This window comes from Ceratotherium simum, chromosome 24 (genome assembly GCF_057802395.1).
Source record: "Ceratotherium simum simum isolate JZ-2026a chromosome 24, ASM5780239v1, whole genome shotgun sequence".
In the NCBI taxonomy this organism is placed as follows: domain Eukaryota; kingdom Metazoa; phylum Chordata; class Mammalia; order Perissodactyla; family Rhinocerotidae; genus Ceratotherium; species Ceratotherium simum.
In genome coordinates, this window is record NC_141923.1 from 5,455,720 (window position 1) to 5,480,174 (window position 24,455).

A 24,455-nucleotide genomic window follows, 5' to 3' on the forward strand; every position below is an offset into this window, starting at 1 on the left:
GTCAGTGATGGACCACATATACAATGGTGGTCCCATAAGATTAGTACCACAGAGCCTAGGTGTGTAGTAGGCTGTACCATCCAGGTTTGTGTACATTCTATGATGTTTGTACAACAACAAAATCACCTAACAATGCATTTCTCAGAACATATCCCCATCGTTAAGCGACACGTGACTGTACTTCATCTGTGCTAATCCGATTAGTCATAAACGTTGCTTCATAACACATTCTCATCATACATATATGCATGGCATTTTAAAATTTAACTACATTTATTCTTTTTAAATGATACAATGGAAACCCATGAACTAACCACCTAAACCAAGAACTTTATTACTTACGTAGCACGATATGCTCCCTCCCCAAAGGGATAAGGCAAAGATCTTCATGATTGGAGAATAATTTAATTAGCTATGGTGCATCCATCCTGTGGAATGTAAAGAGGATGTTGACAAATGAAAAGGCCTATATCGCAGTTGTAATTTAGTGAACATGAGGTAACCATGACAGAAATTAATTGTAAACAAAGATTTATGCCACATTCTATGGTTCACAAATGGAGCTCTATTTTATTAATTAATGCATTCAGTTATCCATTTTAATAACATAATGAGCACCCTTAAATGAACCACTGCAATGAGTATTGCAGACAACTGACTCTGAGGCCCTTACCCACAGAGCTAAGAGGTTAGAACTTCTTTTTTTGTGTGTGTGAGGAAGATCAGCCCTGAGCTAACATCCATGCTAATTCTCCTCTTTTTGCTGAGGAAGACTGGCTCTGTGCTAACATCTATTCCCAATTCTCCTCCTTTTTTTCCCCTAAAGCCCCAGTAGATAGTTCTATGTCATAGTTGCACATCCTTCTAGTTGCTGTATGTGGGACGTGGCCTCAGCATGGCCGGAGAAGCGGTGCATCGGTGCGCGCCAGGGATCCGAACCCGGGCAGCCAGTAGTGGAGTGCACGCACTTAACCGCTAAGCCACAGGGCCGGCCCTAGAACTTCTTTTTTGAAAGAGTATCTGTTGTGCTGAATTAGATTCATCACGAATCTTGGTTTATGACACAATCTCATCATTGGTCCTTATGTGCTTTGACTATATTCCATACTTTTTAATAATACACTGAATACCCTAAACAGACTACCCCAACAAAGGCAAGAACTTGGACTAATACTCTCATTGAACCATAAAGGTCTTGATCATTATAGAATGATTATCAGCTCGCGTGTGTCCATTCTGTGGAGTAGAAAGCAGATGGAAAACAAAAAAGAAATATGAATATGTATTCTTTTATAACTTAAGAAAAATTTAGGGGCCAGCCCCGTGGCGTAGCGGTTAAGTGCGCGCGCTCCACTGCTGGCAGCCATGTTTGGATCCCGGGTACGCAGCGATGCACTGCTTGTCAGGCCATGTTGTGGTGGCATCCCATATAAAGTAGAGGAAGATGGGCACAGACGTTAGCCCAGGGCCAGTCTTCCTCAGCAAAAAGAGGAGGATTGGCATGGATGTTAGCTCAGGGCCGATCTTCCTCACCAAAAAAAAAAGACAGAAAAATTTAAAGAAAATATGTGAGAGTATCTCTTGCAAAAAAAGGGGAAAATATGCAAAATTCTCTCCGTTGATCCATGATTCCTCACTCCACTGATTCCTCCTTCATTTACTTGCTACTTAAGTATTGATTAATTGATAAAATTATTTATTTACTTTTCTCTTAATAAAATAAACTAGAACTCACCACTGACCCAAAGCAAGAACATTAACTAGTACTATTCTCTGCCTAAATGACCTTTACCGAAAGAGGTAACAACCCTGATTTGTTTATTTGTTAATGAACCTCAGTGTTCCAGGTTGATATTAAAAATAATATAGTTCAACAGTTGTACTGACTGGACACATCCTAATCATTGGTGTGTAACACATTCTCACCCTGGTCTTTTTAAATTTTATGTATGTATGTAGCCATTTACCCATTTTTTATAATACCTTGAACACCCATGAGGGAACCACCGGCCCAAGGATGAGAACTTGGTGTACTACTTACATAGGTCTATAGGTTTCTTACCCAGAGACTCACCAGCCAAGACCTTCATCCAAGAGGACCCAAACCGGGGAGTAGAAAGCAAATGTTAAAAAGAATGAAATGTCCTAGATTTTTACTTTGTTCTAATAATCCAATGGATGCAATGGGAGGTTTCAACTAATCTTAAACTTTGGGCCATGTCACTTGCTACAATAGGCCAAAAAATAATCCCTCTTTTAATCAAATTAATTCAATGATTAATTTTACATTAAAAAATGGATACCTTTGCATCCACCACGTGAAGCAGGAACAAGAGATGTCTGTTGGACACATGAGTCTCAATGCCTCTACCCATCCATATAACCACCTAAATCTTTGAAACTCACTGTGCAGAATTAGATTCATTTAATTCCTTATTTCAAAGCAATTTCATACCAATGAACAATGCTTGATTCTACTTTATTCATTCATTCATTCCTAAATTAATTTGGACAACTATTCATTCTTTTTAAAGAAATGGAACAATGTTTAAACTCCCAGATACTCTTGTTATACAACAAACTTTTATCACTGGCTCTCTTTAACTTAAATAGTGCTTACTCTTTTATTTAATTTTATAAACATTTTTCCTATTTAATAATAAAACAAACAACCAGTAGACCAAAGATATCCCAGAACGTGAACATTGGCAAGTCATGTATCTGTCTTTATGCGCTGCATTCTGAGAGATAAAAAAACATGAATCCTGATGCCTCAAAAATAGAGCAGTAATGATATTTGTTTTATTACGTATGTATTGTTGGTCTAGGCATGGCCACGTGTCTATTCATGTATTCCTATTTGTTAAACCCTTCATGCATTAATTCACTTATAATAATATAATCATTATCCATGAACCACAAAAGCGTAAGAACAGGATAACCGAATAGTCCTACCAACTGTCTATAGGATCGTTTCCAACAGAGGAATAGACTAGATGTCTTTTTGTGTTGGACTTCAGATGTCCAGACACATATTACTCATCATCCTTGACTCATATGCCACCATTCGTTATCAATGGTCCAAGCTCATGAATCTTTTTCTTCATTTATACTTTGTCTATTGATTTATTCATTAATTTACTACTTACTAATAAAGAAATATACACAAACCATTAAAACCCAGAAAAAGAGCCTAGATATCCCTAAAGTCTATCTATAAAATCATTTCCCACAGACACTAGCTCTGTTTCTTGAATTGACCTCAGTGTTTCACATACGGATGCCTCAACACAGTGTTTCACATCAATCCCATGTTCATTATGAGGCCATGTTTAGCCTTCTTTGATTATATTTCCTACTTCTTAACAATACATTGACTGCTCTTAAACCACCCAAACCAAGACAAGAACTTCGACCATTACACACACTGGTCTCCATGCTCCTAAGACAACCATTGAGTTTGAGGCCATGGCTGAATGCTAAAATCAGTGCATGGGTGCCATTCTGAGGAGTACCAGAAAGAGCAGAAAATAAAATGTGAGACCTTCTATCCATTGGTCCTTGCATTCCATCTTTCATATACTCAATCATTTAATATTTATTAATTTATGGTAATATTTGCTAACTTTTCTCTTAATAAAACAAATATTGAATTTACAACTGACCCAGAACAATACACTGATTATTACTTATCAATGGTCATGTGATCCTTAGCCAAAGGGGTAACATCCTTGGTCCATTCCAAATTATATTAATAGTATTTCTTTCCTTACCACATATTTTAATAATTTGGAATATGTCTCACTCTCTTCATCTTTAATCATTTGAATATTTTTATTGATTCTTTCATTGATTCTTTTATAGTAATATAATCATAATCCATGAGCCATAAAATTAGAAGCAGAAGATTCTTAAATATCTCTAACATCTATCTATAGGATTTTTCCCAACAGAGGAACAGACTAGATTTCTACTGTATTGGACCTCAGAGTTCCAGACACATAGTAGTCATTGTCCATAACTCATACGCCACCAGTAGTCATCATTGATCCAGACTTGGCCCTCACTTTCTTAATTCGTGTCTACATGAATTTTATTAATTCGTTGTCACTAACAATAATAAAATAAATACCTAAAGCCACAAAACTTGAGCGCAAGATCATTAAGTATCTCTAACATCTGTCTATAGAATTATTATTCATGGCAATACATCTTTTTCATTACTTGATCTCAATGTTGCATATAAGGATTAATCAAAACAATGCTTCATATTAACCTCATATTTATGATTGGGCCATGGTTGACCTTCAATAAGTATATTTCACACTTTTTAAATAATACAGTGAATATCTTTTTTAAAAACAGTGATTTTGACTATTACTCACGTTGGTCTCCATGCTCATAATGCATAGATGTAACCAAAAAGATAGTGATCATGGAAGATGCTTAAATCAGCTCGAATGTGTCCATTCTAAGGAGTACAGAGTAGAGGAGATGATAAAAAAAAAGTTTGAGACATTATCTGCATTGGTCTTCACATTCCACTTTTCATTTAGTCAGTCATTTAGGTAATCAGTTATTTGGGATGAAATTTATTTTATCTTCTCTTAAGCAAACAAACAATATAGGTCTTGCCACTGACACAGAACATGAACATTGACTATTACTTAATAATGTCTATATCTTCCTTAGCTAAAGAGGAAACACCCTTATACCATTTATTCCCTAGTGAATATCAGAGTTTTCAATATATACCTATATCTATATCTGTATCTATATATAAGTATCTCTTACCTAACCACATATTTTTATAATTGGACAATGCTTAACGTTTTTCACCTTTATCTTTATACATTTTTAATGTTCTTTCATTGATCCAATTATAAATAATAGTTGAAAAATGCATGAACATAAAGGCCAAAAACAAAAAATCCTTGTATATTCCCGACATCTGTCTATAGGATCACTTCAAACAAGAGAATGGACAATATTGCTTTTGTGTTGGACCTCAGAGTTCCAGACACGTGGTATTCATCGTATACGACTCATACGCCACCAGTCGTCATCACTGATCCAAGGTTAGTCCACTTTCTCTTCATTCATTTCTACAATATTTATTGATTAATTCATTAATTAACTAATAACTTTTAAACACTATGACTCACGAAGACCAAAAAGAGCCTTGGTAGCCCTAATCTGTATATAGAACCATTCTCATATCAATATATCTCTTTAATTAATATCTTCAGTTTTTCACATATGCATCCATCAATATAACACTTCATATCCATCCAATATTTATCACTACGCTACAGTTGCCCTTATTTGATTATACTCCAAACTTTTTCGTTAAGAGTGAATACTCTTAAACAATGAACCTAACCAAGACAAGAACTTTATTACTCACATTGGTCTCCATGCTCCTAACAAATAGATGCCACCTTGAGCTCACGACCATAAAAGATGCTTCAATCGGCTCAAGTGAGTGCATTCTGAGGAGTGTAGAGCAGAACAGATGATAAAAAATTATACCTTCTCTCTATTGATCCTTTCCTTTCACCGTTAATTTAGATAGTTATTTATGCAATCATTCACTTCAAATATATTTATTTCATTTTCTCTTAAGAAAACAATTTCGAACTTGCCCCTGACCCAGAAAATAAACGTTGGCTATAATTTACACTGTCTATATTATCCTTAACCTAAGAGATAACAGTCATATACCATTTATTCTCATTGGACTTCAGTGTTTTCAATATATATTAACAGTATTTCTTGCCTAATCACATATTTTTATAATTGGACAATGCTTTACTCCATTTATCTTTATTTATATATTTAGTATTTATAGATTCTTTCATTGATCCAATTATAATAATGGAATGAAAATGCATAAACACAAAGATTTTAAAAAAAGATCCTTGAGTATTCCTGTATTTCTGACATCTGTCTGTCGGATGTCTTCAAACCAAAAGAATGGAGTCTTGTCTTTTCTGTTGGACCTCAGAGTTCCAGACACGTATTCATTGTATGCAACTCGTACGCCACCAGTGGTCATCATCGATCCAATATTGTCCCTCCTTTTCTTCACTTATTTCTATTTGTTTATTGATCAAGTCATTAATTCACTAATAATATTTTTTTTCTTTTTTTTTAATGAGGATGATCCGCCCTGAGCTAACATCTGCCAATCCTCTTTTCTTCGCTGAGGAAGACTGGCCCTGGGCTAACATCCATGCCCATCTTCCTCCATTTTTTTTTTTTTTTTTTTTTTGGTGAGGAGATCAGCCCTGTGCTAACATGTGCCAATCCTCCTCTTTTTTTGCTGAGGAAGACAGCCCTGGGCTAACATCTGTGCCCATCTTCCTCCACTTTATATGGGACGCCGCCACAGCATGGCTTGCCAAGCAGTGCGTCGGTGCGCGCCCGGGATCCGAACCAGCGAACCCCGGGCCGCCGCAGCGGAGCGCGCGCACTTAACCACTTGCGCCACCGGGCTGGCCCCCCATCTTCCTCCATTTTATATGGGACGCCGCCACAGCATGGCTTGACAAGCGGTGCGTTGGTGCGCGCCCAGGATCCAAACCGGCGAACGCCGAGCCGCCGCAGCGGAGCACTCACCCTTAACCGCTTGCGCCACCAGGCAGGCCCCCACTAATAATAAATTTTAATCACTATGATTCACAAAGACCCAAGAAGAGTCTTTATGTCTTTAATTCGTCTACAGAATTCTCACATCAATATATCTTTCATTAATTATCCTCAATTTTACATATATGCAATAATGTTATATTCAAACACATAATATCAATCTCATATTCATCACTAGTTTACAGTTGGCCATCTTTATTTTTCACATTTTAATAACACTTTGAATACTTTTAAAGAAACCACCGAAACAAAGACAAGAACTTTGACTATTACTCACATTGGTCTCCATGCTCCTAACTCATAGATGCAACCAGAGAGCTCCTGAGGTGGAAAATACTTAAATCAGCTCCAGTGTGTCCATTCTGAGACTATAAAGTAGAACAGATGATTTAAAAAAAATCAGACCTTATCTACATTGACCCTTTATTTCTGGATTTCAGTTACTCATTTAGACATTTATCAATTTTTCATAAATATAGATTTTTTTCTGTTAACAAAAGGAAGCATCTCAAACTTGGAACTGATCCAAACAATAAAATTGACTTTTAATGATCAGTGTCTATATGATCTTAAACCAAAGTGGTAACAGTCTTGATCCATTTATTTCTTAACGAACGTCAGTGTTTTCAATTTTTATTAGTAATAATAAAATTGTTTTTATTTTGCCTCACCTCATATGTTCATAGTTGGAAAATACTTTACCTATCTTCTTTATCTATTTATTTATACTTGTTTAATGGTTCAATCATTGATCCATTAGTAACAATAAATCTAAATCTATGACTCCAAAATAAGAACGTGATGTTTGTATGTTCCTGACATCTGTCTATAGGATCCTTTCAAATACAGTCACATGTTGCTTAATGACAGGGATACATTCTGAGAAATGTGTTGTTGGGTGAGTTAGTCCTTGTATGAACATCGCAGAGTGTACTTACACAAACCTGGATGGTATAGCCTACTACACAACTAGGCTATATGGTACTAATCTTATGGGATCACCATCATATATTCGGTCCATCATTGACCAAAACATCTTTATGCGGCACATAACTGTAGAGAGAACAGACTAGGTACTGTGTCGAACCTCAGAGTTCAACACACATATTATTCATCATCCATGACACATACACCATCATTGGTCCATGTTAGACTCTCATTTTCTTCATTTGTTTAACATTTGTAGTGATTAAATAATTAACTTATGAATATTAATAAAAAAACACGTTATTCAAGAAAACACAAGAACAAGATCCTTGAATATCCCTAATGTCTGTCCATAGAATCCTTTCCCATATACACTATATTTTTTTCATTAAGTGACTTCAACGTTGCATACTATTGATTAACCAACAGAATGTTTCCTATTATATCTATTATTGGGCCACGGATAACTTTTTGATTATTCTTAATACTTTTTAATAATGCTGGGAATACTCAAAGAAATGACTGAAACCAAGATAAGATCTTTGACTATTACTCACCTTGTTCTCATTCCTGACAGAGGCAACATAATCTTGATCATGGCAGAAGGTAAAATCAGCTCGGTGCCTCCATTATGAAGAGGACCAAGTAGGCATAATGATAAAAAGGTTGAGACATTATCTTCACTGATCCACATCCTTCATGTACATAGTCATTTAAGTGTTTATTAATTTATAGTAATATTAATTTTTCTCTCATTATTAATTTATGGTAATATTTCTCTTTCTCTCATTTATTAATTTACAGTAATACCTATTTTTATCTCAATATAATAAACATCAAACTTGTAACTGACTCAGGGTAATAACTGACTACCACCTATCATGGTCTATATCATCCTTAGTCCATGATTTAATACACTTGGTCCACTTATTATCCATTCCAATGTATATTAATATTCATTTTCCTGACTACATATTTCAGCAATGAATAACGCTTCGCCCTCTTCATCTTTATTCATTTATACGTTTGCTAATTTATTCTTCCATTGGTTCTTTTATAATCATATATTTAAAATTCATAAACACAAAGATCAAGAAAAAGGTCTCTATATAATCCTGAACTCTGTCTACAGTATCACTTAAAATAAAGTGAATGGACTACAGTCCTTTTGCATTGAACCTCAGAGTTCCAGACATGTAGTATTCACTCTGTACGACCCATATACCACCAAATCATCATTACTGATCAAGATTGGCCCTCTTGTTCCTCATTTATTTCTTCATGTTTATTGATTAATTAATTAATAATAATTTTAAATACTACGATTCACAAAAACCCAACAGGAGGCTTAATATTCCTCATCTATCTATAGAATCATTCTAACATCAATATATCTGTTTCATTAATTATCCTCAGATTTTCATAGATGCACATTATAAATAGTGCTTCATATCAATCCCATTTTTATCACAGTTAGCTATTGTTGATTATATTTTACAATTTTAACAGTACACTGAATACTCTTAAAAAAAACCACCCAAACCAAGAAAAGAACTTTGACTATTACTCACATGGTCTCTGTCCTTCTAACAAACAGATGCAACCAGAAATCTCATGACCATGAAGATGCTTAAATAATCTCCAGTGTGTCAACCCTAGGAGTACAAAATGGAGCAAATGACTTTGAAAAATTGAGACCATATCCTCTACAATTTGTGCTTTCTGCATTTCGTTTACTCAAGCATTTAAGTATTTAATAATTTTTCATTATGCATATATTTTTTTCTCTTAACAAAAGGACAATCTCAACCTTGGAACTGACCCAGTACAATAAAATTGACTTGTACTTACCAGAGTCTATATGATCCTGAACCAAAGAGGTACAATTCTTGATCCATTTATACCTTAACAGGCATCAGCGTTTTCAACTTTTATTAACGATATTTTTTGCCTCATTACATATGTTCATAACTGGACAATGCTTCATCCTCTTCTTTATCTATTTATTTTTATTTGTTTAATTATTCTATCACTGATCCATTAGTATTAATAAATCTAAGTTTAATGAATCCAAAATAAGAATATGATCTTTGTACATTTCTAACTTCTGTCTATTGGCTCACTTCCAACAGAAGGAATAGACTAATTATGTTTTGTGTTGGATCTCAGACTTCTAGACACATATTATTCACTGTCTGTGACTTATATGCCACCAGTTGGCATGATTGGTCTATGTGAGGCCCTCTTTTTCTTCATTTTTTTCTAAATTTGTATCAATTAAATCATTAATTCACTAATAATAGTAAAATATACATAATCCACAAAAATGAAATAACGAGATCCTTGAAAATCCCTAACATCTATGGATATAAATCTTTCCTAATACACTATATCCTTTTCATTAAGTGACTTCAATGTTGCACATTATTGATTATTCAACATTATGTTTCATATCATATTAGTCAATGGGCCATAGATAACTTTTTTATTGTACTTTAATACCATGAATACCTTAAACAAATGACCAAAACCAAGACAAGAACCTTGATTATTATTAACCTTGGTGTCTTTCTGAAAATAGAGGTAACATAACAATTTTGATCATGGAACAAGGCTTAAGTCAGCTGGAAGCATTGTTTCTAAAGAGTATCAAACAGAAAGGATGATAAAAATATTGAGACACTCTCTCCATTTATCTGTAATTTCCATACCTCATTTACACAGTCATTAAGGTATTTATTAATTAATGATAAAATTTGTTTTTCTTTTTATAAAATAAACTTCAAACTTGCAACTGACTCAGGGTAATAACTGACTACCACCTATCACTGTCTATGTCATCCTTAGTCCAAGACTTAATACACTTGGTCCACTTATTATCCATTCCAATGTATATTAATATTCATTTTCCTGACTACATATTTCAGTAATGAACAATGCTTTGCCCTCTTCATCTTTATTCATTTATATGTTTGCTAATTTATTCTGCCATTGGTTCTTTTATAAGCATATATTTAAAATTCATGAACACAAAGACCAAGAAAGAGATCACTATATAATCCTGAAATTTGTCTACAGTTATCATTTAAAATATGGGGAATGGACTAGATTCCCTTTGTATTGGCCCTCAGAGCTCCACACTCATATTGTTCATCACCCTTGACTCATATACCACCAGTCATCATCAGTGCCCTATGATTGGTCTTCTTTCTGTCCATTCTCATCTACATTTCTTTATTGGTTAATTTCTTAATGAATAAATACAAATAAATCATAAAAAAACAACCATAAGATCCCTCAATATCTCTAACATTCATCAATAGTATCATTTACAAAGAGACTACATCCTTTTCATTAACTTAACTCAGTGTTTGTTTCTTTACAGGTTAATCAGTGTAACGCTTCCTATCAATCTGATATTAAACACTGGCATGGTTGGCCTTCTTTGAACCAAGACAAGAACTTTGACTATTACTCACATTAGTCTCCATGCTTCTAACACACAGGTGCAAACATGAAGATCCTGGCCATGGAAGATGCTTACACAAGCTCAAGTGTGTCTGTTCTGAGGAGTACAGAGCAGAGCAGATGATAAAAGTATTGAGACCTAATCACCATTGATTCTTGCATTCTGCATTTCATCAAGTCAGTATTTAGGTACTTATTACTTTTTATTAATGTCTATTTTTTATCTTAACAAAAGGAAAAACTCAATCTTGAGATTGACCCAGAAAAAAAAATTGACTCTTCCTTATCAGTGTCTATGTGATCTTTAGCCACCAGGGGTGACCTCTTGATCCATTAATTTCTTAATAGGCATCAATGTTTTCAATTTTATTAATAATTTCTTTTGCCTAATAACAGACATTCATAACTGAACAATGCTTAACCCTATTCTCCTTTATATATTTATTTATATTTGTATAATACTTCTGTCATTATTCCATTAATATTAACAGATCTACATCTATGAAATCAATACCAGAATATGATCTTTGTATATTCCTAACATCTCTTTATAGAGACAATTTCAACAGAAGGAATAGACTAATTATGATCTGTGTTGGACCTCAGAGTTTCAGACACGTATTTTCATCGTCCATGACTCCTACGCCACCAGTCATCATCATTGGTCCATGATTTTGTCTATTTTTCTTCGTTTATTTCTATAACTGTATCAATTAAATCACGAATTCATTGATAATAATAAAAATAATGGATGGTTCATAAAAACTCAAGAACAAGATTCTTGAGCATCCCTAATAGTTTACAGAATCATTTCCCATGTAGACTATACCCCTTTCATTAACAGACCTCAATCCTGCACATTATCAATTAATCAACATAACATTTCATATTTATCATCAGGTCATGGTAAACTTTTTAATTAAGTTAATACTTTTTAGTAATACTGTAAATACCCTTAAACAAAAGACCCAATCCAAGACAACAACTTTGACCATTACTCACTTTGGTCTCTTTCCATACCCAGAGGCAGCATGACAATCTTGATGACAGCAGAAGCTGAAATCAGCTAGTGTCTGTTCTTAATAGTAACAAGCAGACAAGGTGATAAAAATGTTAAGACTTTCTCTCCACTGATTCACAATTACCATCATTCATTTGCATAGTCATTTAGGCTTTTATTAATTTATGGTAATATTTACTTATTTTTCTCTTACTAAGTCAAATGTCACAGTTTTAACTGACTCAGTCAGTAACTAGTACTTGTCACTATCCTTCTAACTCAAAGACATACACAATTGATCATTTTATTTTCCATTCCAATTTATATTATCACATTTCTTTATCACATATTTTAACAATGACCAGTGTTTCACCTTCTTCATATTTATTCATTTATATATGTTTACTAATCCAGTCGTTGATGCTTTATAATAATATTTTTAAATGATCAGACACACAAAGACCAAGATCACAATCCTTTTATATGCCTGACATCTCTCTATAGGATCACTTCAAATACAGGAAAGGACTAGACTTCTTTTCTGTTGGAGCTCAGCATTCCAGACCTGTAGGATTCATCATCCAAGACTCAGATGCTACCAATCGTCATCATTAATCCAGATTTGGCCCTCATCTTTAATCTCGTCTACATATTTTTATTGATTAATTCATCAATTCACTAATAATAATAAAATAAACACCTAAAGGTCACAAAAACTCGAAACAAGATCCTTGAATATCTCTAACATTTGTCTATAGAATTACTTCCCACAGACAATATATATCTTTCATTAATGACCTCAAAATTGCCTACAAAGATTAATTAACATAACTGCATATTAACACCATTTTTAGCATGTTTGACAATCACTGATTATATTTCACACTCATAGTACAGTGAGAACCTTTTTTAAAAATTACAAAAGGCAGACAAGAATGTTGACTGTCACTCACATTGTTTCATAGAGCCCACGACCACGGTGGAACGCTCAGCTCAGCTGTATGCAACATTCTAAGGAGTACAAGACAGAGCAGATGAGAAAAAAGGCTGAGACATTAAATCACTGGTCATTGCATTCCACCTTTCATTTAGTCATTTAGTTAGGTAGTGAATTGGGATAATTTATATTTTATTTTCTCTTAAGTAAATGAACCATATTGATCTTGCAACTGACAAAGAACATGAAAATTGACTATGACTTACTAATAATTATATCATCTTCAATCAAAGAATAACATCTTTGTACCTATATTTCCTAATAGGTATTTGTTTTCAGTATATATTAATAGTATTTCTTGCCTAACCACATATTTTTATAATTGGACAAAGTTTCACCACTTCAACTTTATCTCTTTATATATTTGTTTATTGATTATTTCACTGAACTAATTATAATAACAATAGAAAATGCATGAACACAAAGGCCATAACAAGATCCTTGTATATTCCTGATCTCTGTCTCTAGAACCACCTCAAACAGGACAATGGACCAGATTCCATTTCTGTTGGATCTCAGAGTTCCAGACACGTATTCATCGTCTACGACTCATACGCCACCAGTAGTCATCATCGATCCAATATCCGTCCCTCTTTTTCTTCTCTACAGTGTTTATTGACTAATTCATTAACTCACTACTAACACTTTTAAAACCCAATTATTTGCAAAAAGCAAAGAACAGCCCTGAAAACCCTATTCTGCTTACAGAATTATTTTCACATCAATATAGCACTTTCTTTAAATATCCTATGTTTTTATGTTTCGTATCAATTCAATATTTATCACTGGGTTACAGTTAACCATCTTTATTATATATGGCAATTTTTAGTAATACACTGAATACCCTAAAAAAAAACACTGAAATCCATACAAGAACTTTGACTACTACTCACATTGGTCTCTGTGCTCCTAACACGGAGATAAAATCATAGAGCTCGCCACCATGGAATACTCCTCAAATCAGCTCGAGTGTCTCCACTCTGAGAAGTACAAACAGTCGATTATAAAAGAAAGTATCCCCACTGATCCTTGATTTCTACATTTCATTTACTCACTCATTTAGGTATTTATGAATTGTTCATAGTGTGGATACTTTTATCTTAACAAAACGAACAACAGCAGACTTGAGACAGACCCACAACAATAAAATTGATGCAGTTATCTGTATTTATATGATCCTTAGTCAAAGAGGTGACTCTTGATCCATTTATTCCTTAATTAATTTCAATATTCAATTTTATTAATAATATTTCTTGCCTCACCAATGTGTTCAGAGTTGGACACTCCTTCGCCCTTTTATCCTTATCTATTATTTATATTTCTTTAATGGTTCTATAAGTAATCCATTAATAATAATAAATCTAAATCTATGAGCCCAATACCTACACTGGGAATATTCTTGACATCTATGTACAGATCAAATAAACAGAGAGAATGCACTCGGTGTTATGTTGGACCTCAGTATCCAGACATGTATTTTTCATCATCCAAAAATCATTCGCCACCAGTCATCACCATTGATCCCATGATTGGCCCTCTTTCTTTCCATTCTCATAAGCATTTGTTTATTGATTAATTAATAAATACACATGAATTGAAAATAAGAGCCTTCAATATCCTTAATATCTGTCTCTACAATCGTTTCCAAAGAGACTAACTCTGTTTCAAAAAATTACTCAATATAATGTTTCATATCAATCTGATATTTAACATTGGCATATTCTGCCTTCTTTGATTATATTTAATATTTTTAATAATACAGTGAATACTCTTAAAAATCCACTCAAGCTAGAACATTGACATTACTCACAGCGGTCTCCACGCTCCTACAACATAGAGGCAACCACAGAGCTCGTGACCATGGAAGATGCTTAATTCCCCTCAAGTGGGTCCATTCTGAGGAGTAGAGCAGAAGAGATGACAAAAAAATTGAAACCTAATCACCATTGATCCTTGCTTTCCACATTTCATCAACTCAGTATTTAGATATTTATTCTTTTATCTATATATATATATTTAACCTAACATAATGAAAAACTCAGTCTTGAGACTAACCCAGAACAATGCAGTTGATTCTTACTGATCAATGTCTATATGAGTCTTAAGCAAACAGGTGATACCTTTATCTATTTATTTCTTAATAGGCATCAGTGTTTTCAATTTCATTAATAATATCTTTTGCCTCACCACATACATTCATAGTTGAGCAATGCTTCACCTTATGCCTCTTTAATTTTTATTCATATTTGTTTAGTATTTCTATCATTATTCCATTAATAATAACATATCTACATATATGAAATCAATACAAAAATTATATTTTTGTAGCGATTTGTATTGATCCTGACATTTCTCTATAGCCACAATTCATCTATAATAAAATCAATAGTATTTATTGTCTAACCCAATATTTTTATAATTGGACAATATTCACTCCCTTCATGTTTATTTATTTGTATATTTGTTTATTATTTCATTGATCCAATTATAAAAATAGAAAAAAAATGCATGAACATAAAAACCAAAAACAAGATCCTTGTATGTTCCTGACATCTGTCTATAGGATCCCTGCAAACAACGGGAAGGGACTAGATGTCTTTTCTGTTGGACCTCAGAGTTCCAGACACGTATTCATCGTATACAACTCATACGCCACCAGTCGTCATCATCGATCCAATATTGTCCCTCTTCTTCTTCATTTATTTCTACATTGCTTATTGCTAATTAATTAATTCACTAACTATAATTTTAAAACGCTGTGATTCACAAAACCTGAAGAAGGCATTGATATCCCTAATATACGTCTAGAATCATTCTCACATCAATATCCTTCCTTCATTAATAACCCTAAATTTCACTTATGCATTAATCAATATAATGTTTCATATTAATTCAATATTTTTCAATGGGCTACAGTTAGCCTTCTTCAATTCTACATGGCACTTTTTAGAAATACACTGAATACCCTGAAAAAAAAAAATCACTGAAACCTAGACTAGAACTTTGACTAGTACTCACACTGTCTCTGCTTCTAACATGGAGACGCTATCATACAGCTCGCCACCATGGAACGCTGCTCCAATCAGCTCAGATGTGTCCATTCCGAGAAGTACAAAGCAGAGTTGAGGATAAAAAAATTAAGAACTTATACCCATGGGTCTTTCATTTCCACCTTATTCACTGAGTAACTTAGGTATTTAAAATTTTTTTGTAATGTAGATATTATTTGCTCTTAACAAAAGAAACAACCTCAAATGTGAGAATGACCCAGAACAATAAAATTTACTCAATTATCCGTATCTATATGATCCTTAGCCAAACAGATAACACCCTAGATCAGTTTATTTCTTAATGACCTTCAATGTTTTCAATTTTTATTAATAATATTTCTTGCCTCACCACATATGTTCATAGTTGCACAATGCTTCATATTTTTCCTTGATCTGTCATTCATATTTCTTTAGAGTTCTATATATCAATTAATAATAATAAATATAAATCTGTGAACGCAAAATGAGAACATGATCTTTGTATATTCCTAACATTTGTCTATGGTACCAAATATAACAGAGAGAATACACCAGGTATTGTGTGGGACCTCAAGAGTTCCAGACACGTATTAGTCATCATCCCACACCACCAGTTGTCATCACTGGCCCAATAGAAGCCTACTTTCTCTTCATTCATTTCTACATTTGTATTGATTAACTCATTAATTCATTGACAATAAAAAAATAAATATATGATTCACAAAACCTGAAAAACAAGATACTTGAACATCCCTAACTTCTATCTATAGAATCATTGCCAATATAGGTTATATGTCTTTCATTAATCGATCTCAAAGTTATATATTATCAATTAATCAACATAATGTTTCATATCATATTTGCTATTGGGCAATAGTTAACTTTTTGATTATATTTAATATTTTTTAATAATATCATGAATACCTTTAACCAAATGACCCAAAGCAAGACAAGACCTTTGACTATTAATCACTTTGACTATTAAAACATGAAGCCAACATAACAATCTTACCACAGCAGAAGATGAAATCAACCTGATGATCTGTTCTGAAGAATACCAAGCAGAGAAGTAGATAAAAACATTAAGACGTTCTCTCCATTGATTCATAGTTTCCACCATTCATTTGCATAATCATTTAGGCATTTATTAATTTATTATCATATTTATTTATTTTTATCTTAATAAAATAAACTTCTAACCTGCAACTGACTCAGGCAATAATTGACTGACATTCCGTTGTCTATATCAACCTCAGTGAAAGACATAACACACTTGGTCCATTTACTATCTATTCTAATGCGTCTTAATATTCTTTTACCTGACTACACACTAACCAAAGAATATGCTTCATCATCTTCACCTTTATTCATTTATACATTTCTTATTTATTCCACCATTGATACTTTATAAATATTATTAAAATTCATGAACACAAAGACCAAGAAAAAAATCTACGCATATTCCTAACACATGGGGAATGGACTAGATAACTCTTGTGTTGGGCCTCAGAGTTCCAGACATGTAGTACTTGTTGCACGTGACTAATACATCACCAGTCATCATCACTGATCCATGATCGGCCCTCTTCTTTTCACTCTCATAAACATTTGTTTATTGATTAATTTATTACTAAAGAAATACATATAAATTAAAAAAATAAGAATACACTCCTTCAACATTCCTGACATGTTATCTCTACAATATTACACAGAGACTAAACCTCTTTCATTAGCTGACCTCAGTGTTACATTTGTGGATTAGTCAACACAATGCTTATATCAATCTGATATTTAACATTGGCATATTTTGCCTTTTTTGATCCTATTTAATGCTTTTGAATAATACAGTGAATAGCCTTAAACAAACCACTCAAACTCACACAAGAACTTTGACCATTACTCACCGTGCTCTCCACGCTCCTACAACATAGATGCATTCAGAGAGCTGGTGATGTTGGAAGAATGTTACAGTCAGCTCCAGTGCATCCATTCTGAGGAGTACAGAGCAAGTGATAAAAAATGAGACGTTCCTCCATTGATACTTGCTTCACATCTTTCCTTTAGGCAAGTCTTATTTGGAGGATATTTCATTTTGTCTTAAGAAAATGAACTACTTCAGGGGGCCGGCCCCATGCAATAGCGGTTAAGCATGCGCGCTCCGCTGCTGGCAGCCTGGGTTCGGATCCCGGGCGTGCACCGAGGCACTGCTTGTCAGGCCATGCTGTGGCGGCATCCCATGTAAAGTAGAGGAAGATGGGCGTGGATGTTAGCCCAGGGCCAGTCTTCCTCAGCAAAAAGAGGAGGATTGGCATGGATGTTAGCTCAGGGCTGATCTTCCTCACAAAAAAAAAAAAGAAAATGAACTACTTCAAACTTCCCACTGACCCAGAACATAAACATTGTCTACAATTTATCCTGCCTATATCATCCTTAGCCAAAGAAGTTACAGTCATGTACCATTTACTTCTCTTTGGACTTCAGAGTTTTCAAATTATATTCATAGTATTTCTGGCTTCCCTACATATTTTGAAAATTAGACAACACTTCAACAATTCAACTTTACTTTTTATGTATTTCCTCATTGATATTTCATTGATCCAATTATAACAAAGAATGAAAATGCATGAAGAGAAAGACCACATTTCTTCTGTATTGGACCTCAGAGTTCCAGACACATATTATTCATCATCTATGATCATGCGCTGGCAGTTATCATCATTGATCCAGAAAGACCACCTTCTCTTCATTCATTTCTGTATTGTTTATTGATTAATTCATTAACTCACTAACTACAATTTTAAAACTCTATGATACAAAAAAGCTCAACAAAACTTTGATATCTCTAGTATCTACCAAGAATCAGTCCCACGTCATTATATCTTTGTCATTGTCCTCAGTTTTCTTAAATGCTTTAATCAATACAATGTTTCCAATTAATCCCACATTTGTTACTAGGACACAGTTGGCTTTCTTGGATTCAGTTTCATACTTTTTATTAATACAGTGAATACTCTTAAACAAACTACTCAAACCAAGATGAGAACTTTGATGATTACTCACACTGGTCTCCAGGCTCCTAAAACAGAGATGCAACCCTGGGGCTCATGATCAAGAAAGAATCCTTAAATCAGGTCCACTGTGTCCATTCTGAGGAGTATAGGGCAGAGCAGATAATAAAAATAGTTGAGACATTGTCTCCATTGATCCTTGCTTCCCGGCTTTCATTTAGTCAGCAGTTTGGGCGACCATTAATTGGGCGTATATATTTTTTTCCCTTAAGTAAAAGAACATTAATCTTGCAACTGACCCAGAATCTGAATATTTTCTATGAATTTACTGTCTATATCATCCTTGTCCATAAGGTAACAGTCATGTATCATTTATTTATAATTGAATTCAGGGTTTTCATATATATCAACAGTATTTTTCTTGCCTCACCACATATTTTTATAATTGGTCAAGGCTTTATTCATCTTTATTTATTTATATATGTATTTATAGATTCGTTTATACAATTATAAAAATAGGATGAAAATTCATGAATGCTAAGACCAAAAACAAGACCCTTGTATATTCCTGACATCTGTCTATAGGATCCCTGCCAACAATGGGAATGGACTAGATTTCTTTTCTGTTGGACCTCAGAGTTCCAGACACGTATTCATCGTATACGACTCATAGGCCACCAGTAGTCATCATCGATCCAATATTGTCCCTCTTTTTCTTCATTTATTTTAACATTGTTTATTGACTAATTCACTAATTCACTAATAATAATTTTAAAGCCCTATGTTTCACAAAAATCCAAAAAGAGTCATGGTATCCCTCATCTGTATATAGAATCATTCTCACATCAATGTATCTTTCTATTAATTATCTTAAATTTCATGTATAGAGTGATCAATATAATGTTTCATATTAACTCAATAGTTATGACTGGGCTACAGTTAGCCACCTTTGACTCTGAATGGCACTTTTTAAAAATCCACTGAATACCCTAAACAAAAAAAACCCCCGAAATCAGAACAAGAAATGTAACTAGTATTCACATTGGTCTCTGTGCTCCTAAACCAAAGACGCAATCATAGAACTCCACACCATGGAATAATGCTTAATCAGCTTGATTGTGTCTACTCTGAGAAGCACAAAGCACAGCCAATGATTAAAAAAAGTTAAGACCTTAATCTCCATTGATTCTTGATTTCCATATTTCATTTACTCACTCATTTAGGTATTTATAAATTTTTCATAATGTAAATATTTTTTTCTCTTAATCAAAGGAACAACCCCTAACTTGAGACTGACCCAGAACAAATAGATTGACTCTTACTTATTGATGTCTATGTGATTCTTAGCCAAGGAGGTACACCTTGGATCCACTTATTTCTAAAAGGGCATCAGTGTTTTCAAATTTGTTAATATTTCTTGCCTCCCCATATATGTTCATAGTTGGATAATGCTTCACTCTTTTTCCTTTACCTATTATTTATATTTCTTTGATAGTCTACCATTGATCCATTAACAATGACAAATCTAAATCTATGAACTCAAAATAAGTACATAACCTTTTATGTTCCTTACATCGGTCTATAAGATCAAATACAGCAGAAGGAATAATCTATCTATTGTGATGGACCTCAGATATCCAGACAAATATTATTCATCGTCCATGACTTATCCGCCATCATTCTTCATCATTGGTCCATTAGAGGCCCACTTTTTCTTCATTTGTTTCTACACTTCTATTGATTAAATCGTTAATTCATTGAAAATAATAAAATAAACAAAAGATTCACAAAACTGAAGAATAAAATGCTTGAATATCCCTAGCTTCTACTACAGAATCATTGCCGACATACATTATAGGTCTTTCATTAATCAATTTCAAAGTTACATATTAAATTAATAACAATGTTTCACATCATATTTATTGTTGGGCCATAGTTAACTTTTTTATTATATTTATTACTTTTTAATAATACCTTGAACACGCTTATTGACCCAAACTAAAACAAAATTTTTGACCATTACTCACCTTGGTCTCTTTCCTAACACAAAGGGAACATGACAGTCTTGACCACAATAGAAGATGAAATCAGCTCGAGCATCTGTTCTGAGGAATACCAAGCAGATAAGGTGATAAAAAGGTTAAGACTTTCTCCCCATTGATCCATACTTTCCACAATTCATATACATAGTCATTTAAGTATTTATTAATTTATGAGAATCTATTCATTTCTAACTAAAAAATAAAGTTTAAACTTGCAATTGAATCAGGCAACAACTCACTGCTACATTTCATTGTCTCTATCAACCTTAGCCAAAGATATAATACACTTGGTCCTTTTATATCCATTTTGATGATATTAACACTCTTTTACCTTACTAAGTATTAACAAAAGAACAATGGTTAATGCCTCCACCTTTATTCATTTATACATATGTTTATTCTACCATTAGCACTTTTATAAATTAATTATTAAAACTCATGAACACAAAGACCAAGAACAAAATCCTTATATCTTATTGACTTCTGTATATAGGATCCCTGTACATGCAAGAAATGGACTAGATTATTTTTTATCATACCTCAGAGTTTCAGACACGTAGTATTCATTGTATATGACTCATGTACCACCAATCGTCATCATTGGTCCATGACTGGCCCTCTTTCTTTCTTCCAATTCTCATAAATATTTATTGATTAATTTATTAGTAAAGAAATACGCACTGTTTTAAAAAATAAGAATATGATCCCTCAACATTCCTAACATCTCTCTCTATAATATTACACAGAGACTAAATCTCTTTCATAAACTGACCTAAGGGTTACATTCGTGGATTAGACAACATAATGCTTCATATCAATCTGATATTTAACATCGGCATATTTTGCCTTCTTTGATTGTATTTAATGCTTTTGAATAATACAGTGAATAGCCTTAGACAAACCACTCAAACTCACACAAGAACTTTGACCATTACTCACATTGGTCCGCATGCTCCCACCACATAGATGCATCCAGAGAGTTCATGACATTGGAAGAATAGTACTATCAGCTTGAGTGCATCCCTTCTGCAGAGTACAGCAGAGCAGATGATAAAAAGTAAGACATTCCTCCATTGGCCCTTGCTTTACACCTTTCATTTAGGCGATCTTTATTTGGAGTATATTTCATTTTCTCTTAAGAAAATGAACTACTTCAAACTTCCACTGACCCAGAACATAAACATTGTCTACAATTTATCCTGTCTATATCATCCTCAGCCAAAGAGGTTACAATCATGTACCATTTACTTCTCTTTGGACTTCAGTGTTTTCAAATTATATTAATAGTATATATTTATACTATTTGAAATTATATTAATATATTAAAAGTATTCCATGTGTTTAAAATTGGACAATGCTTCTACAATTCAGCTTTTTTATATATATATTTCCTCATTGATATTTCATTGATCCAATTATAACAAAGAATGAAAATGCATGAAGAGAAAGACCACATTTCTTCTGTATTGGACCTCAGAGTTCCAGACACATATTATTCATCATCGGTGACTCATGTACTGGCAGTTATCATCATTGATCCAGAAAGATTACTTTCTCTTCATTCATTTCTACATCATTTAGATTAACTCATTAATTCACTAATTATAATTTTAAAACTATGACTCACAAAAACTCAAAAGGGCCTTGATAGCTCTAATACATATCTAGACCCATTCTTACATCATTATATCTGTTATATTTATTATTATTTTTTCATATATGCACTAATCAGTATAATGCTTCTAGTGATCCCTTATTTGTCACTAGGACACAACTTGCTGTCTTTGAGTATATTTCAAACTTTTTATTAATACAATGAAAACCCTTAGACAAACCACCCAAACCAAGACAAGAACTTCGATGATTACTCACACAGGCCTCTAGGCTCCTAAAAAAGAGATGCAACCCTAGGGCTCACGATCAAGAAAGATCCTTAAATCAGGTCCAGTATGTCCGTTCTGAGAAGTACAAAGCAGAGAAGATGATAAAAAAAGTTGAGTCATTCTTTCTATTGATCCTTGCTTTTCTCCTCTCATGTAGTCAGTCATTTAGGCAATCATTAATTTGGTGTAAATATTTTTTCCTCTTAAGAAAATGAACAACTTTAATTTTGTCCCTGACCCAGAATCTGGACACTGTCTGTGATTTATACTGTCTATGTCACCTTTAGCCATACAGGTAACAGTTATGTACCATTTGTTTCTAATTGAACTGTAGGATTTTCATAATATATTAATAGTCTTTTTTGCCTCATCACATATTTTTATAATTAGACAATGCTTCACTCCATTCTTCTTCATTTATGTATTTATTTATAGAATCTCTAATTTACTCAATTATTATAATAGAATGCAAATGTGTGAATGCTAAGACCAAAAATAAGATCCTTGTATGTTCCTGACATCTGTCTGCAGGATCCCTGCAAACAATGGGAATGGACTAGATTTCTTTTCTGTTGGACCTCAGAGTTCCAGACACGTATTCATCGTATACGACTCATACGCCACCAGTAGTCATCATCGATCCAATATTGTCCCTCTTTTTCTAGACTCATTTTAATTGTTCATTGATTAAATCATTAATTCACTAATAATTTTAAATGCTATTATTTACAAAAACTTAAGAGGTTTTGTGTCCCTAATCTGTACATAGATTATTCAAACATCAATGTATCTCTCTGATTAATTATCTCTAGTCTTCCACAGATAGATTAATGAATATAATGGTTCATATATCCCATATCTATCACTGAGATACATTGCCTCCTTTAGTTATATTTTGTACTTTTTAATAATGCAATGAATTACCTTAAAAAAAAACACTTGACCAAGAAAATAACTTTAAATGTTACTCACATTAATCTCCGTCCTCCTATTATACAGATGTAACCATAGAGCTCCTGACCAAGAAAGATGCTCAAGCCAGCTTCTGCGTCCATTCTGAGGAGTAGAGCAGAGCAAGCGATAAACAAAGATTGAGACGTTACATTCATTGGTCCTTGTACTTCACCTTTCGTTTAGTCAGTTAATTATTAATCAGTGAATTGGAATAATGTATATTTTATTTTCTCATAAGTAAATGAACAATATCGATCTACCCACTGACCGAGAACATGAACATTCACTAATACTCAGTAACGATATTGTCTTCACTCAAAGAATAACACCCTTGTACCATATATTCCCTTATATATGTTAGTGTTTTAAATATCCATTAACACTATTCCTGCCTAACCACATATTTTTATAATTGGACAATTTTTCACTGCCTTCATCTTCATTTGTGTGTGTGTTTATTGATTATTTTATTGATCCAATTATAAAAATAGAAAGA

At 33.4% G+C, this 24,455-nt stretch overlaps 1 long non-coding RNA gene, 19 other non-coding genes and 2 pseudogenes across 69 annotated transcripts in view; all 22 read right to left on the minus strand.

The window, feature by feature from the left end:
- The window catches only part of LOC147913805 (uncharacterized), a 168,699-nt gene that overhangs the window by 34,827 nt on the left and 109,417 nt on the right, over positions 1-24,455 (minus strand). For 35 of the 50 annotated variants that reach the window (XR_015556061.1, XR_015556066.1, XR_015556094.1 and 32 more), the window contains 18 exons: positions 23,978-24,061; positions 22,995-23,080; positions 22,062-22,148; positions 21,108-21,185; positions 20,122-20,207; positions 19,133-19,219; positions 17,977-18,063; positions 16,062-17,119; positions 14,854-14,939; positions 13,937-14,023; positions 13,000-13,057; positions 12,049-12,124; positions 11,058-11,143; positions 9,150-9,233; positions 8,136-8,202; positions 6,929-7,019; positions 5,408-5,492; positions 343-4,471 (listed from right to left, as the gene is read on the minus strand). This is a non-coding gene — a long non-coding RNA (uncharacterized LOC147913805). Of the gene's footprint in view, positions 1-342; positions 4,472-5,407; positions 5,493-6,928; positions 7,705-8,135; positions 8,203-9,149; positions 9,234-11,057; positions 11,144-12,048; positions 12,125-12,999; positions 13,058-13,936; positions 14,024-14,853; positions 14,940-16,061; positions 17,120-17,976; positions 18,064-19,132; positions 19,220-20,121; positions 20,208-21,107; positions 21,186-22,061; positions 22,149-22,994; positions 23,081-23,977; positions 24,062-24,455 lie in introns of those variants that run through there. The other 15 variants (XR_015556071.1, XR_015556088.1, XR_015556064.1 and 12 more) reach the window with 15 other exon arrangements.
- On the minus strand, positions 3,010-3,084 carry LOC147913807 (small nucleolar RNA SNORD113/SNORD114 family). Its single transcript, XR_015556285.1, has one exon. It is a non-coding gene; the product is annotated as a small nucleolar RNA SNORD113/SNORD114 family (small nucleolar RNA).
- On the minus strand, positions 3,979-4,053 carry LOC147913808 (small nucleolar RNA SNORD113/SNORD114 family). The gene has a single exon (XR_015556256.1). It is a non-coding gene; the product is annotated as a small nucleolar RNA SNORD113/SNORD114 family (small nucleolar RNA).
- On the minus strand, positions 5,002-5,076 carry LOC147913809 (small nucleolar RNA SNORD113/SNORD114 family). The gene has a single exon (XR_015556258.1). It is a non-coding gene; the product is annotated as a small nucleolar RNA SNORD113/SNORD114 family (small nucleolar RNA).
- LOC147913810 (small nucleolar RNA SNORD113/SNORD114 family) lies at positions 5,997-6,068 on the minus strand. Its single transcript, XR_015556278.1, has one exon. It is a non-coding gene; the product is annotated as a small nucleolar RNA SNORD113/SNORD114 family (small nucleolar RNA).
- On the minus strand, positions 7,733-7,797 carry LOC147913811 (small nucleolar RNA SNORD113/SNORD114 family; annotated as a pseudogene).
- On the minus strand, positions 8,752-8,827 carry LOC147913812 (small nucleolar RNA SNORD113/SNORD114 family). Its single transcript, XR_015556232.1, has one exon. It is a non-coding gene; the product is annotated as a small nucleolar RNA SNORD113/SNORD114 family (small nucleolar RNA).
- On the minus strand, positions 9,737-9,811 carry LOC147913813 (small nucleolar RNA SNORD113/SNORD114 family). The gene has a single exon (XR_015556222.1). It is a non-coding gene; the product is annotated as a small nucleolar RNA SNORD113/SNORD114 family (small nucleolar RNA).
- On the minus strand, positions 10,699-10,773 carry LOC147913814 (small nucleolar RNA SNORD113/SNORD114 family). The gene has a single exon (XR_015556235.1). It is a non-coding gene; the product is annotated as a small nucleolar RNA SNORD113/SNORD114 family (small nucleolar RNA).
- LOC147913815 (small nucleolar RNA SNORD113/SNORD114 family) lies at positions 11,642-11,715 on the minus strand. Its single transcript, XR_015556276.1, has one exon. It is a non-coding gene; the product is annotated as a small nucleolar RNA SNORD113/SNORD114 family (small nucleolar RNA).
- Positions 12,591-12,665, minus strand: LOC147913816 (small nucleolar RNA SNORD113/SNORD114 family). Its single transcript, XR_015556221.1, has one exon. It is a non-coding gene; the product is annotated as a small nucleolar RNA SNORD113/SNORD114 family (small nucleolar RNA).
- LOC147913817 (small nucleolar RNA SNORD113/SNORD114 family) lies at positions 13,552-13,623 on the minus strand. The gene has a single exon (XR_015556267.1). It is a non-coding gene; the product is annotated as a small nucleolar RNA SNORD113/SNORD114 family (small nucleolar RNA).
- Positions 14,495-14,568, minus strand: LOC147913818 (small nucleolar RNA SNORD113/SNORD114 family). Its single transcript, XR_015556234.1, has one exon. It is a non-coding gene; the product is annotated as a small nucleolar RNA SNORD113/SNORD114 family (small nucleolar RNA).
- On the minus strand, positions 15,648-15,719 carry LOC147913819 (small nucleolar RNA SNORD113/SNORD114 family). Its single transcript, XR_015556272.1, has one exon. It is a non-coding gene; the product is annotated as a small nucleolar RNA SNORD113/SNORD114 family (small nucleolar RNA).
- On the minus strand, positions 16,636-16,703 carry LOC147913820 (small nucleolar RNA SNORD113/SNORD114 family; annotated as a pseudogene).
- On the minus strand, positions 17,572-17,646 carry LOC147913821 (small nucleolar RNA SNORD113/SNORD114 family). The gene has a single exon (XR_015556236.1). It is a non-coding gene; the product is annotated as a small nucleolar RNA SNORD113/SNORD114 family (small nucleolar RNA).
- LOC147913822 (small nucleolar RNA SNORD113/SNORD114 family) lies at positions 18,725-18,798 on the minus strand. The gene has a single exon (XR_015556286.1). It is a non-coding gene; the product is annotated as a small nucleolar RNA SNORD113/SNORD114 family (small nucleolar RNA).
- On the minus strand, positions 19,707-19,778 carry LOC147913823 (small nucleolar RNA SNORD113/SNORD114 family). Its single transcript, XR_015556269.1, has one exon. It is a non-coding gene; the product is annotated as a small nucleolar RNA SNORD113/SNORD114 family (small nucleolar RNA).
- LOC147913824 (small nucleolar RNA SNORD113/SNORD114 family) lies at positions 20,703-20,777 on the minus strand. The gene has a single exon (XR_015556289.1). It is a non-coding gene; the product is annotated as a small nucleolar RNA SNORD113/SNORD114 family (small nucleolar RNA).
- On the minus strand, positions 21,656-21,730 carry LOC147913825 (small nucleolar RNA SNORD113/SNORD114 family). The gene has a single exon (XR_015556283.1). It is a non-coding gene; the product is annotated as a small nucleolar RNA SNORD113/SNORD114 family (small nucleolar RNA).
- Positions 22,589-22,663, minus strand: LOC147913826 (small nucleolar RNA SNORD113/SNORD114 family). The gene has a single exon (XR_015556280.1). It is a non-coding gene; the product is annotated as a small nucleolar RNA SNORD113/SNORD114 family (small nucleolar RNA).
- Positions 23,578-23,649, minus strand: LOC147913827 (small nucleolar RNA SNORD113/SNORD114 family). The gene has a single exon (XR_015556262.1). It is a non-coding gene; the product is annotated as a small nucleolar RNA SNORD113/SNORD114 family (small nucleolar RNA).